Below are 15,429 nucleotides of genomic sequence, written 5' to 3'. Positions count from 1 at the left end.
GATGGTATGACGCGCACAGAGCCCTGATCTCCACATCATCGAGTCTCTCTGGGAAAACACGTTATTTAGAACAGTCTACCTGCTGAGTTCCTTCAGAAACTTTGTTTTGCATTGTCTCTGTGTTAGCTAACTCTACATTGTGTCCATTGATTAAAAAACAACACTTTTGCACAGTGCTGTACATAGAGAGTTTCAGTTTCCAGGGTTAGAGCTGTGAGTTGTGGGTGGAGACGCCCGTTGGCCACATGGCTGTTATTCCCATCGCCATCTCTCAGAGCATCTTGACTCGATTCCCTGCAGGACACAGTCTGCTGTCTTCAGTTTTAGTATTGAATGTTACTTTGCTGATGTTTCTACCTCTTTTACCACCTCAATCTCTGTCTGCCACAGCAAATCACTCAGCCCAGGGCAGATTAATCACATATGAAAAAAACAAACTGAATGTCATCATGGATACTACTTAGTCAAGCATGACAAATTACTTTTTTGAGTGAAGTACGAGACCATTATAATGAGAGACAATAAGTATCTGTATTCACCAGGCCTTTTCTGTTCACTCTCTAACTTTTATTTACCTCTGCAGAAGGAAATGCACCGTAAGTGGCAGCAAATTGTAAACTCATATTAAATATTAAACCACCTGACCTCGCAAAAGCCTGTGTGTGTGTGTGTGTGCTTCCATCTTAAGCCATTTAAATGGCTTTTTTTTTTTTTAAACGACAGGTTCATCAGCAGGTCAACCTCAAAGAGACATCAGGTGATTAATGGTCTGTGCAGAAACGAGGAGGAAGAAGGAAGGGGTGAGGATGAGGGTGTGTGTGTGTGTGTGGCGGGGGTGGTGGGTAGATGTTTTGGCAGCCACCATGTTTGGTGTCCCCCGCCGTGACAAACTGCGCTGACACCGTGGATAAAAAATAGGCCAAGGTGCTTTCAGGAACATGGGAGTGAGAAAAAGGGGAAAAAAAACCCGCAACAAAATCCACAAAAACAAAAGATTTTACAGAAGCTTCATCCCTCGTGTTTTTCTCATCCACTTTCCCTCAACAATGAAGTGTGACATTATTACTCCGCCACATGAGTTTATTTCAGACCTTGTAAGAAATGCAAACCTTTGAATATCTTCTATTTATCTGATTAAAACAAGACTTTAAAAGCATTTCAATGACTGACCAGGCAGGTTCACCCTCCTCCTCCTCCTCCTCCTCCTTCTCTTTCTTCTTTTCATCTCGGCCCTTGCTTTAATCAGTCACTCCTAATTTCCTCCTTTTTTCTCCTCTGCCTCAGTGTCAGTTCTGCTTTCATAGTGTCCCTCTGATTAAAGAGACACATCGCAGGGTTTCAACCTTCAAAAAAAAGAATGTCTCCAAGATTATTTTGATGGTGCATCAACTTACAAATGTGTGAATGTCAGCGCTGTCAAAGTGGAACTTCTGGTTTTGGGTCTGAGCCACAAAAACCAAGTACAAAATTCGACTTTACAGAACACATCACACAGGTGGAAGTATTCTCATGGAGTGGATCTCACGGCAGAGGCAGCACAGACACTGAACAGGGTTAAGGAGAGTGATATAGAATAAGAGGCTGGACAGGGAAGAATACCGGTCTGGTTTTCACTCGCTGGCGCTAGTGTTGAGGAGGGATACTCGACCAAGGGAGACCTGGTTCTGTTGGTGTCCGACATAGCAAGTGTAAATAGTTTGCTTGTCATTTATAGCTACGGTGTTTGAGCTCGCTGTTTGTCATGTTATTGTAAGTCCTCTTGTCCGTCTCATTCATAAATCAAGCGATTCAAACAACGTGCGTTCAATGCGCTATAGGTTCTATAAGCTGAAAATGCAAGCAACACAAACTAATGGCACTTTTCCATGATACAGTTCTAGCACTATCTCCACCCGCTGCTGTTTTTGGACGTCCGACACAAACCTGCCATTTTTCAAAAGTTCGTGTGTGTTTTTTGTCGCGTATAAAACAACGTCGCGGCAGTTTTTCGTGCGGCTGTACAATGACGACCCCAGACCATTAGATTAGGTACGATGACACAACGGAAACAAACCTGATACCAAACGTGCGTAAAGTTGAGTTGTGTCAAGCATTGTTGTTTATTTAGGGGTTAGCTTTGATTGCTTATGTCTCCCTGGACCGGTCACCAGTCCATCCAGGGCCACATAGCAAAAAAAACAATGTAATTCTATTTGTATAAAATGCTTTAACATAGGCTACTGTAACATGCACTTACTGTACAACAAATGCTACAAATGTTCTCCACTTATACTAGCGGCTACCCAAGAGCAAATCCTACGTTGCGTTAGCATGTATCGGTCACACAGGTCTCTATCATACGCTGCGTTCCATTCACATCAGAACACGGACGCCGGAACTGGAGTCACCTCTGAGTGCACCACATTCTGTGGCCTGCAGACTGATCGTTGTTGTAACACCATAACAACACAACAACATACCCCTTTTTTTGTGTAGCAACATGTCCACGTATAAAAATGTATCAGTACTATGTTTATTTTGATGTCAACTATGGAGGTTTTACAGACATGTGACTGAATGTAGTTACACAGCGTTAGCTGTAGGACTTCCCGTTACCTCTGTGTCTACCCTAAAGCATAAATAATATACAACCACATTTGTATAATGCTATATATAATGCCGACTCTACCTTGACTAAGACGACGACGGAAAAAAAAACAAAAACGTATACGCACTTATGACTAGCACCTCATAGTTTGGCTTACTTGAAGCTCTTACTTACTTCTAGCTCTTATTTTTACCCAAATGTTTAAATGCACTTATTCTAAGTCGCTTTAAATGACATGTAATGTAATGTAATATATGACATCTAGAACCTCCAGGACAGTTAGTGTGTTGTCTTCTGCCAAAGCTTTCCCTGGGACAACAATTTCCATGATTCCAAACTGCTTCATCAAACTAGATCTACTGTAATTATTTTGAGCCCTCGAGGCAGATATTACACACTGTGCATTTCATTTGAAAGGTCGTTCATAAATAGTTTATCTTCATCTATAGTTTTGTTATTCACCATGGCTTGCACATGGCTTATATCAAGAGTTTCAAAGTGAATCGTTAAATTAGCTTAGATGAAGAGAATGAAACAAGTCATCGTATTTACTTTAATAGCGGTGCCATAATAATCATTCAAAGAAAGTCGTTTTTTTAAAGGCTTTTAAATGAATACTGCGTACTCAACAACAGATGATGCTCTCATGCTTTTCAGCGATGGTGATGGTTAGCTTAGCTTAGCATAAAGACTGTACGACAGGTGGCCTGTCGTTAAAAAAACAAAAACAAAACAAACTGAAAATCTATCTGGCAGCTGAGCAGCTCGTTCTGCCCCGATGACGACGCCGATCATCTGCTTCAGGAGTCTTTGAGACTTCATTTCTTAATATGCAGTTAAATGATGTCTTTTTTTTTTACTTCGTCCAAAAAAAATAATCATAAAGAACAGAAAGCAAATACTTCTTTGTTCTGGACGGTTTCACAGTGATAAACACAGCTGCTCTGCAAAATAAATAACCCGTTTTTACAGCTTTCCCCCCACAAAATGAAACCCTGTTGATTCATTCTGGCTCCAAGTGATTCCCATAAAAACACAATGAATATATCAGTGAGTATATTTAGTGCATAAATATTGAGATTAATGTTGGTATTTCGTCCTGTTTACCCTGTATTTTTGTTTTTCTCGCTGGATGCATCGGCTCAGAGCTTCCCCTGTGAGTCCAGTGTTTGATGTGGACTTAAAGGCTCCAGGAGTTTATGAATGAATATTTTGAAGGGGATTCGGGTGAGACGGCGGGGGCACAAAAATGGCTCCTCTGTCCTCCGTGCAAGTCCAATTCTGGTGTCGCATCAAAGCGAAGCTGCATCACTCTGCTGGGAAGGAGAACTGAGTACAGGCACAAGCCTGTGTCTGTGTGTGTGTGTGTGTGTGATCGAGACTGAGAGAGAGCTAACACACAGAAAGAGTGCGACACGCAATCCAGAGGTGAAGGGTGTGGGGAAAACTGTCTGGGCAGGAGTTTCTAAAACTGGAACTTGTGTTGGGCTGTCACAGTTATGTGTTGATCAGTGCTCCTCCTCCTCCTCCACCACCACCACAAAAACAACTCCTCCAGCTGGGAATATCACAGTGAGAAATCATTCATAACCATGTTTAATCACCATAAAACCTAACAACCTTGACCAAATTGACGGGAATTGCTTATGTGACATGATTTTGGTTTCACGAGCCTTTCATTTCTGGAGTCTCAGATACATCAAACGTGGTTTAATACAACGTTTGCTCTCAGTCAGGGGTTGATGTTGATATTGTATGCAAAATGATTCAGTAATCTATGGCGGGGGATGTGGCCAATAAGGTTATTATGAAGAAAACAATGTGTTTTATTGCATTAATGAATTCATTGTTGGTATTGAACCTTTGCCCTAACTAATCCCACTATATGTGGATTTTGATTTGTTTCCCCATTTCCTGAACACTGTTTCCATAAAAATATTTTCATTCACTACCATGATGCCAGGATTTTGGTGCAGTCACAATTAACCTCTGCACAAGGAGCAACATCACATGCCAGTCAAACCCCAACTGGTGCAAAATAATATGATAACAATCATAGAAGTGCAGAATATAATACGTATTAACTGTCACTTTTCCTTGTCTCTGCTTTTTATGCAGTTTTTAAATGGAAATTAAGTCTTTTCTTACGTAAACTAACAAAACAATGCGTCTTGGGTTTATTTTGTTAGCTTTGTACAAGTCAGTTAGGCGAGATGGTGCGATGAAGATTAAACTGACTTGATTAGATAATCAGAATTTTGTTTTCCTAACTCCCTCTTGCATAAGCACTCACTGTTGAAACCTCACAGCCGGTGTGCGTGAATCTGGTTTCAGTGTAAGTTAAAAAAACAAAAAAAAAAAAACTACATCTACATGAAACATGAGCTCTGATTTTTTGGCCGCAGAGCCGACATTCCACTTTGTCTGGTTTGAACCAGTCATTCTGTGTTGGTATAGGAGAGGAGAGGAGAGGAGAGAGGAGAGAGGAGAGAGGAGAGGAGGCAGGTCACGGCGGAGGGGTCAGCTAACTCAAGTTTGTCTGTGCCTTCGTCTATTCCATGTTCTGTAAGCATGTAAACATGCCAATCAGGAATACTGTGTCTGAAGCAAGGTGACGTCTGAGCTTTGTCAGAGTTGATGGAATAATTTTGACACTTAACATTTTTGACATGTTTTCTTTAAATAGATGAGGGGGGAAAAAAACAACAACATGTGCTTATATGCTCTGCCGTCCACTGCTGTTTCAGAAAAGATGATCTTGGGGAAAACCCCCATCCCTCAGGTCATTTTGTACTAAAGTTGAGTCGAGTCTGGGAATGCAAACGTCTTTGAATGCATCACCTTCAGACGTCTCAGGGGAGAGGCCCAGGCTGTGGAGCTCAGATGGGCCAGGTGTGATAACCACACACACACACACACACACACACAGACATCAGGAATGCTATTTGCCATTTTTCAGATGAAGTTCGTTGGCTCTGTGTCATGAATCCAGAGTGTTCAGTTTGCTAAATAAAACAGAATAAAATAAAAATAATATCAGTATCAGATCCATATTCACAAATGATGCATTTTGAATAAGTGCAGTATATACATTTATATGGAGTATATTTTTAATTGTTTATTAATTCTAGCATGAGTCTAACTATGACAGTTAAAAGCCCAGTGTGTATATGGTCAACCAATGAATGTTGGACGAATGGAGGGACAGTGTGTGATTTCCTCATTCCTGGCATCCGTGAGCTGCCTGGCTCGCCATGTGGAAAGAGAAACCTAATCATTGTTTCAACAGCTCCAATAATCTACTTTTAGCAGTAACTTCTGACAGGTACGTCTCCCCACATGCGCCTCACACTTTCGCTGTGTCGCGTTACACATTCTCATCAGCATCGGGCGTTGGGGTTCGTAACGCAGCTCGGAATGAAAAGCAGCTTCTCCACAAGCCTTACTGACTTACTGAACTCACAAAAGTCTGCAGGAAAGTGATGGGGGTGAAGTCACGGCTTTTGAATTTCAATGTAAAAGCACAACTCTATCAACTCCCAGTGGGTTCTGTTAGCTCTCTCTTCTTCTGATTTTGAAATATACGCATCATTCTAAAAGTTCTACATGTTTTAAAGAGCAAAGAAGCTGTTTTTTTTGTTTTTTTCCTGCTTCCACTTAAAGCTCCAGTGAGTAACGTCCGCCTGGTGCTTGCTGCTGCCCCCTTGTGATAAAAGATGCACCACAAATTAAGTAATAGAAATATTTGGTTTTATGAATGCAATACGTTTTTATAAATAGTAACTGATCGTAATAAATAAGTAATATCATCAATCACATACCCATGTCCTTTAGTTTTATTTAGAAGTTCTTTAATGCACAGTAGATGGTGTTTTTCCTCTCAGTTGGTCCAATAAAGCCCTGTAAAGACCTGCTGAATTCCTTTAAATGTTTGTTGTTTAAGAAAACAGGAAGGCAGGCCTGCCCTGGATTCATTACTTATGCGGAGAGCAAGGTTTTAGGTGCACAACTCTCACTGTAAACATACACAACTCAGTACTGTAAACACAAACACAGGCGCGCACGCTTACGTCCACGCAATTGAGATTGTGCGCCGACTCCTATATGAATTCACAGTCCTTCCATACACAGTCTTCCCAGCATCGCACACACACACAGGCATCCACACAGAGGTGTGATCTGCCAGGCAGGCCCATGAAACGCCGCAATGTGAGAAAACACCTCACCAAGCAAACAGAGCCTCACAAGGCGAGCGCTTGTTCCGGAGCCAGACCTCGGAGCTGCGCTCCTCACATCTCTGTAAGAGGAGGAGAAGGAGGTGAGGGAGGAGGGAAGGATCAGATGAGACTGGACCAGACGGGACAGGACAGGAGGAATTAAAAACATGCAGAGGAGGCAACAGATAAAGAAGGAGAGGGAGTTCAAGGACAGCTAAAGATAAAAAGACGTGATGATTAATAAAGACTCCTTACATAAAGACTTTGGAAAAAAGGTGGAGTGTCTTTTACTGTCCAAAATTAGACGGGAAAAAGGTTAAATGAGTGTGTTTATTTGCACTGCAGCTGCAGTCTTTAACATGGCCTGCAAACTACCAGAGTACACAGTGTCTTGGCATTATTTCCAAGGCCAGAAGTTGGCATGGTATTAAAATAAATGATGGCGATTAAAATTAATTATTGTGTGGAATTACTACATCCACCATGTAGTATATTTCCATCGTAAACTAGTTGGGAAAGTCAAAGTTTAGGGTGACAGTAATGTTGCAGGTCAGTCCTGTTTTCTTTTTATGAGAATTTAGGAAGTTTAGACTGTGGCAGTCCCAGCCAGCGTGACCCCAGAGGGTTAGTGCTGCGCCTGTAAGACCTCTTTGTGAATATACAAACATGAGCTGTGTGTTACTACACAAGCTACGCAGCAAAACTGGGTTATACCACAGTGAAGTATTTCTTATTTTATGTTTTTTCCTTCAGCTTGCTTTTCTATTTCTCCTCCATGGATGATTGATGGGAAAACTGGCTTCTGCTTAGGAAATGTAGCATTAGCCGCAGTGGATGTCAGCAGCACATTGAAAGATTGAAGCAACACTAAGCAACTTTCTTTATGTTTAAGTTACGGCTTCAAAATCAATGAGCCTCATTCATTTTACATTTCCCTACACCTGAACCTTTGTCTTTGCATTATGTAATTTTGGTGAATGTGTTGCTAAGTGATAATCAGATGCTGCATTATATTTAAACTCGGACCTGGGAGTGATGTCACCATGTTCCAGAAGTCACGGAAAACCAATGAAACACATCTCATTTTTTATTTATTTAAGGAAAGGAACAGTGCATATTAATAAAAATTGACATGCAAATATGCCAGGCTGGAGACTGAGACTAAGTGATGTTATAAGGGATTAAAATTAAAATACATTCAGGGAAACAAAAACATAGGAACAAAAGAGCTCAAAAAAATACAAATGTTACATAAAGGTGGAAATGCATACATGCTCTTATACATTTATTGCACTGTTTTGGAAATGCTCATAAACCTCAGCGTAACTGTGTTACGCTGAGGTTTTAGCGTGTATTAGCGTTAATTAAGTGTTAGCGTAACTGTTAGCAAAGATGGCGGACACTGTTTACATTCTGGGAATGAGGTCCTGTCCCGTCCTCCTTCGAGTGGGTCTAAAAAGTGAGGACTTAGCGTTGCGGTTTCAAGCATCGGACCAAGTGTCACTGGTGGGCACGTAACAACAAAACAGAGTGAAGATATTTCTCGACTCAGGGGAAACTGAGGTTGGGAAGCTCAGTTTTTCAAAAAGACTCGTCCTATTCTAGTAATACAACGCCAAATACACATTGGTGAAGTATTCCTTTAAACATGGGTTAGCCATTGTTAGAGAATAGTGCTCTTCGAGGTAATTGTGCGCACACAAACAACATGTTTTTGCTACAAATAAAGTGCACAAAGTATTAATCTACCTCAGTCTGAAATCCAGGACTGAAAATGATATTCAGAGGAAAAAAGCAGTTATAGAGTTTAGCTAACGGTCAATAGTTGTGCTTGAAGTTATACATACACAAAGCCTGAAACAAAAGCACTAGAATCTTTACCAGAACTTACTGAAAGTGAGCTTATATCTCCTCTGCTATAGTTCTAGAAGGTTTTCCACAGAGTATCTGACATCCGACACGTTGTTTGGGGCTGAATATATGCAACAAGGCCCCAAATCTTGCTATGCTTTCTGCAGAGACAACAATGATCCACAATGTCTGGAATCCAGAGTCAAACAGGTTTTGTTTTTTCTCGCTCTCTCTCTCTTTTTTCCCCTCAGGAATACTTTGAGAAATGTGAGCGTGTTATGCTTTATGATCGGCAGTCTGGTGTCTTATTGACATGTTGCCTTGTACGGGGTACGACAGGAGAATTCCACGCTAACATAACTCAACATTCCTCGCACGGCAAAGGGCAGGGGGTTAGTTTGAGGATGTGAACGTGTTTTAATGTCTAAGGGGCTACTTTAGGACGACGCCAGCTCGCCTTATTCTGTCTGACTGGCAATCCCCACCATGAATTTGAGTCTGAATTTCGCCCATTAAAGTGAATAGCAGCCAAACATGTAATGACTGCTCCGATGCCAAGGGAAATTTCAACATGAAAAATCTTCACGAAGAAGCCAATCTTTCCTTTTTTTTTCTTTTTGTGGCCAGAAAAATTCCCACACGTACAGTCATGACATCAATTCTCTCCCCGCTTATGTTAATGATGGAGCTCTTTTTTCTCGTCTTTTTCGGCTTGTGCTAAACTACTATAACTATTCCTGACAAGTTTTTTCCACTGGAAACTTTACTCTGATTGGACGATGAGTCACCCGAGCGCTCGGCCTCTGCTCTGTTCTTTTGCCGTATACATTTTCAACTTGCTGCACATGATTGGTTGTTTACGTTGGCTGCATGAGAGCCCGTCAACTTAAAAGGTCGCAGAGACCAGCTGTGCGTAAATGCTTAACAGAACATTTCCCCTGGCAATCGAAACAGAACCGACGTCAATGGCGTTCATGAAGCGTCCAGAGATCCTTCCTGTGTTTCCGTGGTTTGTGGATGTTTGCATTACCGGCAACAAAAACTGGCAAACACATTGCTTATGGAGACATGTTTGCAATATGTCATGCTGATGATGCACAACACACAGGCAATGTTTTCACATCATGGCACTCTGTATCCAGAGCTTCCTGTCTTTCTTCAAACATCTGTGAACCATCGACGAAACACCACTTCAAATGCAGATTCAGAGGAATACAAGCTGATTAAATTAGAATTAAACAATGAATTATCCTTAATTCCACGTTCCTTATTTATCCCACTAAACGAACCTAAAAAATCAAATGTAGCATTGAGGGACTCATCTTTGATAGATTTGTTCAGGTGGACATTCAGAGGACATGTTAGACCACAAGAACAGTGATTCCCAAAGACTGGGTTGAGACCCACTAATGAGTCGCAGTAGATGTTTTTTTGGGGTCCCCAAACTAATTTGGAGAATTTTCCTATCCTTTACTTAGATTAAGACTTCCCTGTATGTTTTAAACCCATGGTTCTCAAACTGTAGTAAATGTACCACCAGTGGTACGTGAGGTTCCTCTAGTGGTACTAGGAAAATCAGATGTACTCCGACCTATTTACACTACTGTATTTTAAAATTGGCGATAATGGTCTTACTTTGTTATTTTCTCAGGTGGTACTTGTTTTGAATAATGTCCATAAAATTAAGATTTAATAAATCAACCAAATGTCTCCTGGAAATGATTTATTTCCCAGTTCAACATGATTTTAAGTGTTGCAGATATGGATCTAAATGAGTCACTACTTTATTTACAAATTCAAGTTAGTCATCTTTGAAAAGTGGGTTGCCACGTGAGTTTGAGAAACACGGCACTAAAGGAATGTTTTAAGCTGAACAATGAACAGTTTTAAAGTGTTATCGGCCCTGATGTCATGTGTTGATGTCATCGGTATATGTTAAAAACACACTATCAGTGTTAATAAGTGTAAGTTAATAAAAAGTTAATAGCTTGAGCAAGGCCCTTTTCTCTTCCAAAATGACTGTGCACCAGTGCACAAAGCAAGAACTATAAAGACATGGTTAGACTTTGAGTTTGGTGTGGAAGAACTTGACTGGCCCACACAGAGTCATGACCTCAACCCCATCCAGCACCTTTGGGATGAACTGGAACAGAGATTATAAGCCAGGCCTTCTCATCCAACATCAGTGCCTGACCTCATAAATGCTCTACAAAATGAATGGGCACAAATTCACATCCAAAACATCAAGAAATGTAGAAGCGGTTATAACTGCGAAAGGAGGACCAACTCAAGTCCTGTATTGTATTTGAATATGTCGATGTTGTTCATATACTGCACACTTCCAAGTGTAAGCAAACCACATATTTCCTCTGCTTTGCATTTGCTCATCTTGTCCTTTAGTTACACATAAGTTGCTCTACTCTAAAGCCTGCTTTGTTTCCTTGCTTAAATTATATAGATTAAAGGGGGAAAAGTATGTGAATAGTTGAGTTTCTTTCATGGGTTGAAGACTTGCTGCTTGTCCTCGTGTGGCCGTGTGCATTTGCACTTCCTCACCACATGCATGTGTAGGACGTCTGCAATCTGGTAGTTGGATCTGGACGTTTAGCTCCTGAAAGACACCCCGCTCATTGAGATCGGAGAGGACAAATGACTTCTGGCATTCCACATCTGGTAGCAGTTGAGCGCAGAGGAGCCGCTTCTTCTGAGAAATATACAAATATGTAGGACAAAGTGCACATAAATGGGGGAGAATTGCTCTATCCTGTATCACAGTGGGTCTCACTGGGTTTCAGATATTTCTTAGGGCTTACACGGCAAATATATTATGTGCACATTTACATATTTCACAGCGTGACTTCATCATCAGTTCACTGTAACATTGTAATTGTCTTCTGAGGAAATACTTTTGGTATTTTGAGAAATATCCTTATTTGCATTGCTACTGAGAGCGTCCTTTACCCTCCGAGTTCACTGTGTTCCAGTTGAGAAGTAAAGGAAAAAACATGGATGCAAACGAATACTGGGCCCGCCATTGTTGATATCAACATGCTACATAGTATTCTACACACACAACAACCTAGAAACATGAATAAGGCAAATATTGTAAGAGTACAATGGGTACAACAACTGATTTACTGTGAATTAAAAAATTACACAAGTGCTGTTTGGTGACAGTCATCTTGGAATTAGATGACAGAGTTAGAAACTCTGAGTTCCGACTACAAATGGAATGTGCCATGGAGCACATTAGCCTAGCTTAGCATAATAAAGCATAATTAAAACTGGTGGAAACATGTGGCAACAGTTTCAAGTCCACTTTTTTGGGCCTTCTGGATCGATTTAAGTTGCATAAAATCTTTTTACAAAGTTACTCTCATCGGTTTTTCTTTTTTCTTTTCACACAGCTGACGTGATTAAGACATCCTGGTCACATGACATTGGTGATGCATAGTGAGGCATTTATGTGATATTTAGGATTATTTTTATTTAATATATTTATACAATATACAATACTGATATTGTATTACCCATTTCCTATTCTAGTCTGTCAACCTGCATCAAGAATTCTGTCAGGAGCAGTCACTTCCTGAGGTCTGTGCTGGTTTCCTTCTTGCATCATTGTATTACCCTCATTGACACCTGTGGCTTCTTTAACACCTGCCTATGCATGTGATTTTTATTGCCGTGTGCTGCTGCTCTCTGGAGTGATGTGTGACTGAAAAGCTTCTTTTTTTTTTTGTGTCCTCATCATCATGCAAAATAATTCATGGGAGAAGACAGCATGGTCGCTGCTATGCAGTAATCGATTTAGAGAAGCTGTTAAAGCTCCATAATGGTTTAACTACAGTGTTTCTTTCCACTGAAGCATCTGCGTAATTGCTGCATAATTACTCAGAAATCTTAGTGCATCTCTAAATATAAATGCTTCCTGGAAAGTTAAGTTTTGGATGGGTTTATGAAAAAGAGTGAAGAAGCACTTGGGGGAGTCGACGCTGCAATGCATCGTAAAAAAAACTGAATTGATGAAGTGATGATTAGCATTACACCTGCAGCAGGAGGAGGAGAGTGAAATCAGAGAGGCATGAAGACAGATGTGATTTGGGACTGAGAGAGATGAAGCAGAGGGAGTAAGAATAACACCACACTGCTGTGAAGTATGCAGTTACAAGTAAAAATACAACTGTCTATTCATCCATTTTTTTAATGCACCGTATCATTTGAGTTTCTAAGCGTGGACCTGGAGATGATCTCCGCTGAGACGGAAGGTGAGAGGAAAGGAGCAAAACCTGGACATGATTCACATGATGACACTCCCTGCTGGAATATTAAGAACTGCCAATGGCAGCCTTTGTGGTCTAATGAGATTATGCTTTGCACAAAACAATGTATTGACTTTCAATTCAGCTGTGTTTTCCTTTTAAATGAGGCGACTGATGGTTTTCAAAGTTGCAGTCGTCACAGTCCAGGTGTGGTGTCAGAGGAGACAATATTAAAGAAAGTTTGTTTTATCTTCCACCGCTCAGTAGATATGATTTGTCAGGAGGGCGACAATAAACAAATATTGCCCCTCGTTGGTTGTTTGCAGTGAGTTCAGCTTCAGCGAGCTGCTGTTTAATGAAATCTGGCCTTGTTTGCTGCTGACCGTGGTAGCCACAGTCAGGGCCCCTCCATCTCTGAGCTAATTAAAGTCATTCTTCAGTAATATTCCTATATCAACTGTTTCCTGCTGCCTATTTAAGACCTAAGTGGAAGCATGTGCAGTAAACCCAAAGGGCTCCTTTTAACCCCTGACACTTTAAGAATGTGTCTGTTGCACTCATTGATTTTTCCTTTTGCTGTTTTCTTTCTTTATTCTTGCAGCCAGACTAAATGGAACTGTGTAAAGCTTTGCCATTTCTAATTACGCTCATATTTGTGGTTTGGTGTTCTTCGGCAGACTTATCTGAACGTCATCATCATGTGTTTTCAGTCTCCCTGACGACGCATGGCCGTCCAATGACCTGCTGACCTGCTGCTTCACGCCAACAGGGGTTCAGCTAAGGCCAAGTCCAAGGTCAGGGGTTACAACTTTTACTGTGAAGCGTTCATTCAACGGTCCAGTGAGTTTATTTAAATTTGGCAGAAATTGAAGATAAACAATTATACGTGTTTGTTTTCTTTTATGACCTGATTGTACGTTTTATTGTTTTGAGCCTTTTTAGATTGACGTCAGCCATCGCTGTTTGAGTTTTGATGCTCACTGAAGGCTACAAATGTTCTCCAAAACACTTATATTCATATATTGCAACATTCGGTTTCAATTAACATTGTAGCTTGAAAGGGCTCGGAATGTTTTCATCCTATTAGCTTATCACCTAAATATTTATAATACTTTATATACAATTAGGTGAATAGCAAAATAAAATATACAGAAATGTAAAAACGGTTAATAGTTAGATGAGGAATGGGTAACTAAACTTTTTGCTGATCCAGGTACAAATCTTCACAGTTCAGTGCAGAGTATTGAAATTACACATGTTGTGATAAAAAACTGGCATATCTGTTGCCTCTGTGGTCAAACACCTGCTACTGTATTCAAATGTTGCCATAGCCTTTCTTTGTCCACCCTTTTGTCACCTTTTTGTCCAATCAGCATGAGACTGGCTGTGTCAGACTCCTCCCCACTTTTATAAACGCCTTTGTTGTCTTTCCTACTTCACTGCTCAGAGCTCTGTGTCGTCTCACACAGCTGCAACTGGTGTCAGCTTTCACTCCCAGGCCACGCCTCCTCTCCCTCCCTCAGCTCTCAACCCACTTCTTGGCATTTCTGTAAATCATTGAAATGGCATTGAGCAGAGTTAGCCTCAGAAAAGGTTGTTTAATTACCTTTTAATAATTCCATTACCTTTGCACAATGGCAGGAAAGATGAATATGAATTATTTGAGGGTGACTGCAGTAAACGATTTAGGATTATTAGCTACTTTAACTTCACATTGCCATCACAATTATGCAATATTTTAAGCATGTATAACTTTTAATTAAATTCCTTTCCTTTGCTTTGTTTAGTAGGTAAACTATTTCAGTTTGCACATGTTTAATCACAGGCAACAGATCATTCTGGAGCTGCTTTATGGACAATTTACATAATGTAAATGTGTGCTCTTTATAGTCCTATCTTTTGGCGGAGATTGACATATTTTAATTGCTTTTATTTGAACTACAGTCTGAGGATATCTCATTTTAATAAACAATGATTGTATACACTCTCCGTTAACATGTTCTCCTACCTGTTGTGTCGCTATAAATCTAACAGTGTCTGGAGGTTTAATTCATTATTCAAAACCCAGTCCCATTCTGTATCAATAAACAGTCCTATATTATTTCATGGAAGCTGACTTCATAATTGCAGCAAATCAAATATTGTTCTAAGCTGCTCTAGTAATGAAAGCAAGCGTGTAATGGCTTCATGCTTTTACTGTAAGGAAGGAGCAACAAAGAAGAATAAACCTTTGTTTCTCCAAAAGCAGAGAGAATTGAAGACTGACCCCAAAATAACTTCTGAAATATAAAAAAGCTCAAACGAAACTCGTCATTGTCTGTCTGTACTCTCTGTAGATTTGCTGTTGAGATTCAAGGTGCCGCATTTGTTTTTTTTTATCTCAGTGATTTCACACGTATTTCATCATCGGGATTGAGCTTTGTCGAAATGCTCTCCAATACCAGCATTTCCTTTGAACTGATGCTTTGTTTACAACTCTGTCCTCTGTATTACACACATCGGCAACAAAAAA

This window comes from Solea senegalensis, linkage group LG20 (genome assembly GCF_019176455.1).
Source record: "Solea senegalensis isolate Sse05_10M linkage group LG20, IFAPA_SoseM_1, whole genome shotgun sequence".
NCBI classification, from domain to species: domain Eukaryota; kingdom Metazoa; phylum Chordata; class Actinopteri; order Pleuronectiformes; family Soleidae; genus Solea; species Solea senegalensis.
Note: the sequence above shows the minus strand (reverse complement) of the source record.